This window comes from Schistocerca americana, chromosome 5 (assembly GCF_021461395.2).
Source record: "Schistocerca americana isolate TAMUIC-IGC-003095 chromosome 5, iqSchAmer2.1, whole genome shotgun sequence".
Classification (NCBI taxonomy): Eukaryota; Metazoa; Arthropoda; class Insecta; order Orthoptera; family Acrididae; genus Schistocerca; species Schistocerca americana.
The window spans coordinates 157,752,239-157,763,061 of NC_060123.1; positions in this window are offsets into that span (position 1 = coordinate 157,752,239).

The following is a 10,823-nucleotide window of genomic DNA, read 5'->3' on the forward strand; positions in this document are numbered from 1 at the left end:
AGCACTCTTGACGATAGTCTTTGTCTCTGATGAACACTCGCCGTCCAGGACAACGTAGTGGTTTCTGTTACTGAAGAAATCATCGAAACACACACATTCTGGGAACATATTCTGTACGCTTGGTCCTCCATTAACGTCCTGCAGTGGGATATTGTGTCAAATGTTTCCCGAAAATCTAGGAATGTGGAACTTTCCTGTAGGCCTTCATTCATGGTTCTGAGGATATCATGCGAGAAAAGGACAAGCTGAGTTTTCGCACGAGCGATACTTCCTAAAAACACACTTATTCTTAGTCTCAAGAAAGTTTATTATACTCGAACTCAGAATATGTTCAAGAATTCTGCAGCTAACAGAAGTTAGGGATATTAGTCTGTAATTTTGCGTGTCCGTTCTTTTACCCTTCTTATAAACACGAATCACCTGCGCTATTTCCATTCGTAGGACTCCAAACTGGTAAGGAGTAGGAGAAATAAGCAGAAGTTCTCCAGCAAGTCATCCTTAATGTTATTCCTTGTAAGTAGTGCAAAAATATGAAATATTGATGCAATGTTCCAAATTTTTATTTTTTTATGCACGATGAACGTACACTTGAGGATGAAATTTGATAGAGCTGCGAATCGTAGACAGACATAGTCTGTTTTAAACTACACTTAAGAAAGATTGCGGCCTAGTGTCGGTAAAGTTCGAGGAGTGCCACCTGCATATTTAATCAGGTTTTTTAAACTGACGAAAGGAAAACGTAATTTACTACGTATTGCAACTCGAGAATATTGTCACGACAGTAGACTGGAAACTGATGTGATCTGCCCATAATAATTTTGCCTGTTTATGCCCATTAAATGCCTTCTCCCGACTGAAAAATTCTCTAACGGGCAGATTTTCGTCTTGGCGGTGGATGTGAAGTATCTCTACCTCTTTATCGGGGTGAGCTTGAAATGCTGCAGTTTATGACTGATAATTTTTGTGACGTGGCCAACAATCTGGAAGAGAAGGGATTTGCTCCTATGAAACTGAAGAGATGTCTGACGCAAGAAATGTATAACCTTTTCTTTTCCGGTTTTTCCGTACTTGGATGAGACTACCACAAGACTGGGTGTGTACAACATTGATCATTTGAGTTTAAAGCCGTATTGACTTTTAATCGACCATGACTGTTTCAAAATTATGTAGCCTGAAGATGAGGTTTGTATCTCGAAACGTGTTGCTTCATTAAATAATTGAAGTAAGTCATCAAACTTTGTGACTGGTAACGGTCTCTGAGAAACTTTATGTAATGGTCTTTTCACACGTGGCCCAAAATTTTCGGTCGCTTTTCGAAGATAAATATGTTGTACAGATAACAATGGACCGTCTAGACTGATTGCATATGAATGTGTGAGTGCCGTTGTAGGACTACGCTCTCTTCTTTGTATATTTTCCCCTTTGAGTGGAAGCGTCATTTTGCTGGCATTTCTTTTTCTTTGTTGGATTGATCTGTATTGCAAACGCAAGATCTAGCAAATCTTGCGATCTTATGCTTTTCTTGTATTATAAAATCATCGATCACTTCAATTTGAATCATTTCATTTTTCGACCAGTTCGTCGGCTACTCTACGTGACGCAAGCTTGCTTTTTTTTTTACGATTAATCCCACTATGAGAACGTGTAAATTTAGCAGTATTATGAAAAGGAAAGTTGCTATTCACCATAGAAACACCTCTGTCGAAAATAGCCCCCCCCCCCCGGCCACACACACACACACACACACACACACACACACACACACACAAACACATACACATACATGACTGCAGTCTCTGGCAGCTGGAGCCACACTCAGTGTTGCGTCTGCTTGTGTGTGTGTGTGTGTGTGTGTGTGTGTGTGTGTGTGTGTGTGTGTGTGTGATCTATTTTCGACAAAGGCCTTGTTGGCCGAAAGCTCATATTGTGACAGTCTTTTAGTTGCGCCTATCTGCGGCTCAGCACCTCCGCTATATGGTGAGAAGCAACTTTCCTTTTCATAATATTGCTACATTCCTTCCTAGAAGCTGTAAGTTCTTATTCGTGATTATCGCTAGCAATATGTAAAACCTATTCGCACAAGATTATATTCTTGGAAGTAAACATCGTTTGTTCGGCTTTAGAAGAAGTTCAATACGACACGAGTTCAACGTCGCGATTATGTCCGATCGATTCGTACGCTGCTCTGGAACTTTGTTTTTTCACCTATACAATTCACGTCCAGAACGGTCAAAGCGAAATTTCTGTTGAACAATGCTCACCCGTAGGCATTTCTTGTCAGTTTCGTTTACCCTACGCACCACTGATTACACGTGTAACTCAATTATTCTTCCAAAATATCACTCTGAAAACGCGCTGTTGTTCACACTACACTACAGCTGCAGTGACGTTATGGAACTGTTGCCAACTTATCGATGTCAGTAAACATTCTCCGGGGTTGGTATTTTCGTTATTGAAATCAAAATTATTTAAGGCTTATAAGGCAACAGAAATTACAAAAGTCTTTTATGACTAATTAATAATTTTCCACCATCTGAAAACATTTGGGTGTGACACTACAAACGTAAGAAGTAAGTATTACTGAGAGGAGAAGACGCCATTTTAACAAGCCTGTAAATCTCATTAGCTAGTGCTTTTAGAAGATTTTGAAAGCAACAGCAGACAAATATTCTTCAAGACGTTTTGTTGTTGCATTTTAGGAAATTTTGATATCCACATGTTAATACATCAGTGAATATTAACGTTATGTATCAGACGAGATTTTAACAATATTTTCTTTTAAGAAAAAATGTCTTTTTGGGGAGGTTGATTCTAGATGATTCATTTGTAACTTAAAACAATACTCACACTTAGCGAAAATAGTTTCTGTGAAATAGTTTCTCAGTACGACTGAAATGAACACACAAGTCACGGAACTGATGTAAATGTAATGATTAACAACATAATAGTGCGTGTTTGTAGTTCTCATGAGTTGTGACTGGGCTACTAGTGTCCGTGGGACGTACAAAGACACTGAGATAGACCGTCCTCTTTCCTCAGAATACAGTCGCAAACGGGAATCGTAACGTCTGGATGAGTATGAGGGTGGCTGTGTAGCGTAGCGTTGTGCTTATGTTGCTATGGCTGATCATGGAAAAGCAAGGGAGGGGAATGATGAAACCTGGAAACAGGACAGAGACTACATCCCTGAAATACCATCGGGTGAGCTTCTGAACTCAGCGTGTCTATTCTGCAGACGAATCATCGATGGTAGTGTCGCGTGCCCTCACTCCGTGAGATACTGTCGAGAGACTGGGATTTAAGACGAAATATTTGTATAGAGTCTGCTAATCACCTACCAGAGTCGCTTCCCTTGTCGACTGGAAGCTGTTGAGGAAAATTTCACCCACTGGCAGGATTAGAGCTAGTTCCCTACAAGCCGAACACCACCGATAGTGTGTAGCAAGAATAGAGGATTGTTAAATGTGTAATTAGCAAATGACTGTTGTTGTTGATGTTCAGTTACAGCTGTACTGACTTAGTACCCTTTTGGATGTGATCTAATTCGATGTTGTTGCAGAATTCTGAATGTGAAAATGTATTACAGAAAACGTGTTACTGTTCGGAGGTGAAGTATCCGTATTGAAGAATGTGTCGGCACCACTTTCTTTCGAACATTAATTAACTTTGCATCGACAACGATGAGATACTCAGGCTTATTGTAATCATGTTACCGGGATTCTATAATTTTAGTGTAGAAGGGATTTATAATGGTTAATAATAACAAAAGGAGCATAATGTAATATAAATGCAAATTTAACGGAAAAATACTGTTAGTGTAAACTATCATAATATTTAGAACAGTATTAAAAATGATAGGATTATTTATTTTCTAAGGAAAGTGTCAGATTTGTAAGTATGGCTTGGTGCAAATGGCTCTGAGCGCTATGGGACTTAACATCTGAGGTCATCAGTCCCCTAGAACTTAGAACTACTTAAACCTAAGTAACCTAAGCACATCACACACATCCATGCCGGAAGCAGGATTCGAACCTGCGACCGTAGCGGTCGCGCGGTTCCAGACTGAAGCGCCTAGAACCGCTCGGTCACTACGGCCGGCTTTGTAAGTATGAACAAACCTGATATTTGAAAGTATTTCAGCACATCAACGTACGACTGCTTTTGGGTGTCAGTCTTGAGACGTTTAAGAAAATACGAGTATATGTACTTGACGATGTATCAACATCTGGAGTTTATCATATGAGTTTATCGTATCTCAACTTAAGATTTTATACATTACAGGCAGTTCATTACTGCATCGCTCAGTGTGCCTGATGATTCCTGTCACTCACCTTTAGTGTCTAATAAAGTGCAACTGCCGGCCTGAGTGGCCGAGCGGTTCTAGGCGCTACAGTCTGGAACCGCGCTGCTGCTACAGTCGCAGGTTCGAATCCTGCCTCGGGCATGGATGTGTGTGATGTCCTTAAGTTAGTTAGGTTTAAGTAGTTCTAAGTTCTAGGGAACTGATGACCTCAGATGTTAAGTCCCATAGTGCTCAGAGCCAAAGTGCAACTCAGAGTGCAGTTTTGGAGTGCCACTGTAAGGTAAAGAGCCACCTAAAACGATGTTTGTATCTTAGTGTAAAGGATATTCTCTATGATTAAATACGAAACGTGATGTCAGTAAGATATCGTCCACAACTTGTTTTTGGATACTCTCTCTGTCGACGAAATATTCCAAGACTTTTTTGCGTGAATGATTTTCTTTAAGAAATAAAATTTCAAATTTCGATCTTTACTTCAGAGATTGGTTGTGCTTTGTTATGATAAACATTCGATTTAGGAAAACTACAAAAAAACAAATCATACTGCGTCACATCATACAATCTTTGTGACCTGTGCACGCACCTTCATGAGAAATTATCCGTTACTGAAATGTCTCTTGTAAGGAAATTGCTGTTGTCTTTGCTGTATACCAAGTCGAAACCAAAGATATTCTATTCTACGTACCGTTCTCCTTTCATGCTAAATAGCTTCCAACTTCATATTCAAAGAAAACACTCTAGTAACTCGATCAACCGTATAACCAGATCAAACAGTGAATCTTCATGAATGCAGCGACCTGAGTGTTTTTTGCGCCTCTAATAAGTCGGTGCTGCTCGTGGTGTTTTTGTTCATGTATAGTTTTCAATCATGTAGATGCCAAGTTTTCTACGTTGTAGACAGTAACAGTTCTGCAGGTAAATCAACTTCACAAGAATAAAGCGCTTTGGCGGAGTGTTCAAATGATATCGATATCGGTGTTAATACAAAGCATCGGATGGATTATTTAATACAATGCACTGGACATACATAAATGAGCGTCTCATCGTGAGGTTTGGTAGCTGGGCAGATGGAGATGGGTCGGGTATTATGTCCTATGCATTCAGTAAACGAATAACGACAGGATCAGATAGAGGACTTTCAGTACTCGAAACACTGAAAATGGAAAGAAACAAAAGAATTTAAAAGGTAATATTTAGGAAACAGAAGAAATGGCGGATATGAACTGCAGTAGCAACAGAACTAACTGTTCAGACACTACGTCGTATGTCCAGAGATTTGACTAAATAAGTAAAGTGGCACAAAAAAGTAACAGTGGTTACTGATTTGCTCCTCACTCGTGACTTGTGTCTGGCATCAAAAGAGAAACTAGTCGGTGAAGGAGAGGAATTGAGTGTGGACAGGATCCAGTGACTGAGTTCTGGATTCGCCGTAGGGTAGATACGAATGCAGTAGACCCGACGAAACTAGTAAACGACGCGCGTATCGATGTACCCGATGATGAACTTGTTTTCCTGTGGTGTTCTGAGACACAATCACTGCGATGTGTGATTCCAAGACGCAATGGGTTTCAAGTTGATAATGACTGTCTCAGTCCCACAAATGAATTAAACTTCAACTTTGTTCATATCTGGCATTAAAAACGCAGCAGTCCATGTATAAGAGCGTATGTAATTGTGGTTTCGATAATTAAAAATATGTTTCTCAACGACGTATTTGCTCTGAGACTCTATAGTCGTTAATATTTTGGGTAATGGCACTGTGTGTTCAAAAATGGAAGGGGAAACGATTCGATGCTACGCTAATGTAAATGCATTATTATTTTGATGCACTGCTCTACGACTCGAAGTTGTTATACAAGGGACTGCTGCAGCACATTCAAAATGAAGGCGATGAAAGAAAAAGAAAAGAAAAAAATGAGCTCGTTGCCGAACTACTTCAGTTCTCTCACTTACAGTCATGACTGGTAAAATAACAAATTGTGTTCAACGCAAATCAGCTACACAGGTTTTCTCGTGCACTGCTTATTCATCTCTAAGAGCAAGCACAATTCACACACCATTACCAACAGGGCGCAGAACCCCAGTACGGAAAGTAATAAATACGCAGGATAGCCGATTTTACGAAGAAACTCCAAATGCTTTTTATAAACTGTTCAGTATATCGAAACAAGTGTCACGGCATATGCAATACACAAAATAAAGAATGTGTTACTTTATCATTAAAGCACAAAACTCGTGTAGCTACCGAGATCCCGAAGCAAATACTGTTTTTTTCTTTTTTTAATTGTAGTGTGATGACCATTATAATATCATTCCAGAGCTCATGAAAAGTTGTATCGTGATAAGAGCATGTTGACTATGAGACTTTTCGCATAAACAATCATATGTAAGTGCAACACTTCAGGCATCGGATCGAGCAGCTTTGTGTCAAGTTTAGAAAACAACAGGCGTGCAAGAACGATGTGCTCTCAGTCTAGTTCCTTCACACTCAGCACGTTTCCCAGCTATGTCTGCAGTGTGCGTCTGTTCTGACACTAACAAGCATTATATCATTGCAGGTTTTTTTATTGTTAAGCGCTCTTCACTGTATCGTATTATTAAAAAGTAATTGTTAGCTATTTTGGTAGATAAGAAGAGCTGGTATATTAACTAGAAAATTACATCCCTCTTTGCATAGTAAAAGCCTGTCGAAAACCTTATGTAGATATGTAGAACCTTGTATCCTCCAAGGAATAGAAAAGCAACTGGGATCACTCAACAGAGGAAAGTCCACTGGACCTGACGGGATACCAATTCGATTCTACACAGAGTACGCGAAAGAACTTGCCCCCCCTTCTAACAGCCGTGTACCGCAAGTCTCTAGAGGAACGGAAGGTTCCGAATGAGTGGAAAAGAGCACAGGTAGTCCCAGTATTCAAGAAGGGTCGTCGAGCAGATGCGCAAAACTATAGACCTATATCTCTGACGTCGATCTGTTGTAGAATTTTAGAACATGTTTTTTGCTCGAGTATCATGTCGTTTTTGGAAACCCAGAATCTACTATGTAGGAATCAACATGGATTCCGGAAACAGCGATCGTGTGAGACCCAACTCGCTTTATTTGTTCATGAGACCCAGGAAATATTAGATACAGGCTCCCAGATAGATGCTATTTTTCTTGACTTCCGGAAGGCGTTCGATACAGTTCCGCACTGTCGCCTGATAAACAAAGTAAGAGCCTACGGAATATCAGACCAGCTGTGTGGCTGGATTGAAGAGTTTTTAGCAAACAGAACACAGCATGTTGTTATCAATGGAGAGACGTCTACAGACGTTAAAGTAACCTCTGGCGTGCCACAGGGGAGTGTTATGGGACCATTGCTTTTCACAATATATATAAATGATCTAGTAGATAGTGTCGGAAGTTCCATGCGGCTTTTCGCGGATTATGCTGTAGTATACAGAGAAGTTGCAGCATTAGAAAATTGTAGCGAAATGCAGGAAGATCTGCAGCGGATAGGCACTTGGTGCAGGGAGTGGCAACTGACCCTTAACGTAGACAAATGTAATGTATTGCGAATACATAGAAAGAAGGATCCTTTATTGTATGATTATATGATAGCGGAACAAACACTGGTAGCAGTTACTTCTGTAAAATATCTGGGAGTATGCGTGCGGAACGATTTGAAGTGGAATGATCATATAAAATTAATTGTTGGTAAGGCGGGTACCAGGTTGAGATTCATTGGGAGAGTCCTTAGAAAATGTAGTCCATCAACAAAGGAGGTGGCTTACAAAAGACTCGTTCGACCTATACTTGAGTATTGCTCATCAGTGTGGGATCCGTACCAGATCGGTCTGACGGAGGAGATAGAGAAGATCCAAAGAAGAGCGGCGCGTTTCGTCACAGGGTTATTTGGTAACCGTGATAGCGTTACGGAGATGTTTAACAAACTCAAGTGGCAGACTCTGCCAGAGAGGCGCTCTGCATCGCGGTGTAGCTTGCTCGCCAGGTTTCGAGAGGGTGCGTTTCTGGATGAGGTATCGAATATATTGCTTCCCCCTACTTATACCTCCCGAGGAGATCACGAATGTAAAATTAGAGAGATTAGAGCGCGCACAGAGGCTTTCAGACAGTCGTTTTTCCCGCGAACCATACGCGACTGGAACAGGAAAGGGAGGTAATGACAGTGGCACGTAAAGTGTCCTCCGCCACACACCGTTGGGTGGTTTGCGGAGTATATATGTAGATGTAGATGTAGATATGGAACATTCGCGGTAAACTGACGTTTTCTGATTCACCTTCTATAAAAGCGCCGGCAGTAACTGAGCTTAACTCCATCACTAACCACCAGTGTGCTCGACGTAATTAAGTTAATGTAGCAGTGTGAAAGTCAACGTAAACGTGTCCAGTTATTATGGACCAAGGGACACTTTAGTACCTCAGGTCACGAGATGGCGGACCACTTGTCGAAGCAAAGTATGATTGATGGCCAATCATGCTATACTTGCCTTCCCCAGACAGATTTTGTTGCTGCCGTAGAGAAAAGGTCCATCAGTAATGGTCACGGACGTGGAAGATCTCACAGCAGTCCAAAGGGAAACATTACGCCACAATAGAGCCGAGTATTCCGTAAGAAACTTGGTTCTCCCAGATCAAGCTAACCAGACGTCATACCACTACTATAACGCACATTCGACTGGATCACGACTGTTATCCTTCACATCTTTGTAGGATCTCCATACTGCGAAGTCCACCCAACTGTGACCGTGTGATATTAGGGTGTTCACGCTATGACAGCCAAAGCCACAAGTTTATTAAGGCTTTGATCAGAGCAGGAACTTCGCAACCTGCATCTTTGACGGAGCTGTATCGACAGCTGACCACAACCTGCTATGTCAGTAGTACACGTTTCCTTCAAGAAGCGGATACCCAGTTATAATTCATCTACAAGGATGCCAGCGTAACAAGTTGTGATGTATGGACAGTATTGTTGTGTACCATGAAGTTTATCTGAAATTAATGTAATATGATATTGTATACCAAACCTGTCGTTAATCATTTCTGTGGCTAAATGGTTAATGCCAAAGGCCAATAATTTTTTTAAAAAAATGACATTAGTAAAGTCATACCTTTCTTGGTTCACAAAGAGATTTTGACTTTTATAAATATATGGCGTTTGCCAGAACTGAGAGGTGAGACTATGTCATTAGCATTCCTTTTATTAAGTAATTCGATTATCTAGTGGAGACACAGAAAAGTGTGGGGAAAAAAGCAATCCGCGCTGGAGTGAAACAACGTCCTCAAACGGAATGAACTGGCGTTGCTTGTAGAGGTTGTCTTCGGGACGTCGTGAGGAAGCGGCCGCTTCTGGCGACGCCATCTGCCGAGACCGCATCCTGATAGGGAGGGACACGTCGCGCCTGTGAGGGATGCCGCCACACCGCGTCCTCGGGATTCGGCCGCCATCGGCTCGGGCGGTGAACGTGTTGACACGCGCGCCCGGCCCGGAGGTGGATGTTTACTTTCGTCGCCGGGCGGCCGTTTATAATTGGATGAACCGCTCCAGCTGACGCATTTGGCGAGCGGGGACGGCTGCCATTGTCTGGAGGCTGCCGCCGCTGCCGCCACTCAGCCGCACGCCGCGCTGTATTCAGACCTAAATTGGAACGAGCCAGCTGCATTGTTCACAAGACACCACCACTGACTGTTGAGTCATATTCACTTGTCGGCTTCTGCAAAGCCTGTAGTTTTGTATGTTTTATGTTCAAAGGATATTCCAGTTCGAAAGCGTTACTTCTCACAATTCATGAAAAGTTTTTGTGTATTGTATACGTAATAAAACATTTCCGAAAGGACTTTTTAGTCTTGTTTCAAGCTATTGGTATTGAAATGAATAATAATTGTGATTCCAGTTTTACGCTCTACAATATGTTCTCTGTCGTGTTCTATTGGTGGGAGCATGCCACTAGCGAACAAAATGGGACTATAAATAGCAAATATTTTCTCTGAGGTATTAGAGAAAATACACAGATTATTCACTAATAAGGATTTAATTAACTCGGCATTTAACGCAAATACGAGACATCTCATCCACGCATCGGCTTTTCAGAGCTGTTTCACTGCATCAGTAACAGCTCAAGACATAGGAGAAACACTATGCATTTAATCCGCTCCGCCTGCTACATTCATTAGCTAATATTTTATCAGTGCTTCACAACTCAGTAAAACAAGTGCGACTTGTTTGTAGTAACCAAATGATAGTAGTTACTATACATAAGTACAGCGGCTTCAGAACGTTAGTGAAAGTAAGCAAGAACCTCAAAAAAAAATTTTTATTCGTACGTTTTCTATTCTTACTCCGACTTCATCAAAAAACGTTCATTAATGTAGGTAGTAATACCATATAGCAAAAAACCACAGATCCTGTTCTTCCTGACCACTAACACATATTCTACGCTCAGTATCTCTGTTGATTAATTAATATTTTTCTTCAGAAAGTTTATAGAAAAGATAACGAAAATTTTAAATTGATACTAC